Raw genomic sequence first — 768 nt, 5'->3', positions numbered from 1 at the left:
CCGATCAACAAGACCCCCGTTTCGACCGTAGGAGGTCCGTTTCATCCGTTTTGCGGTACGCCACACCCCTCCCGATCAACAGGACCCCCGTTTCGACCATAGGAGGTCAGTTTCCTCCGTTCCGCGATACGCCAGGCCACATTTCCATCGCCTGTTCCGTCCAAGCCGGTTGCCTCCCACGCGTTTCGTTGCCTCCCGATGAACACGACGTATTTCGTTGCCTCCCCATGAACAGGAGCATTTCGTTGCCTCCCCATGAACACGACGCATTCCGTTGCCTCCCCATGAACACGACGCATTCCGTTGCCTCCCCATGAACACGAGCCCTCGCCGTACGTATGCGCAACTAGGCGTTCGAGACCCCGCCCGTATGTACACATACGTGGCCGTATTTTCTCTTGCACCCTGGCCGCAGTACGTACGTGTACATGCTACATGCGCGCCTCTACTATGACACGTACGCGCCTCTACTATAACACGTGCACGCCTCTACATCGACCAGTATATATGTACATACAAGTTCGCGACCAGAATGACAATGCTACGTACGCTTCGACCAGGTGGGTCCCGACTATCAGGCAGTTCCTTGCATGCGAAAATGTAGCTGGTGGGTCCCAACAGTCATAGGGGCGAATCATTTTGTTGCCCGGACGCACTTCCTTTGCATGCGTAGATGTAGCTGGTGGGTCCCAGCAGTCAGGGGGGCGAATCGTTTTTTTTTGCCCGGACGCACTTCCTTGCGTGCAAAGATGTAGCTGGTGGGTCCCA

Source organism: Triticum dicoccoides, chromosome 1B (genome assembly GCF_002162155.2).
Source record: "Triticum dicoccoides isolate Atlit2015 ecotype Zavitan chromosome 1B, WEW_v2.0, whole genome shotgun sequence".
NCBI classification, from domain to species: Eukaryota; Viridiplantae; Streptophyta; class Magnoliopsida; order Poales; family Poaceae; genus Triticum; species Triticum dicoccoides.
This window is presented reverse-complemented; position numbering follows the sequence as displayed.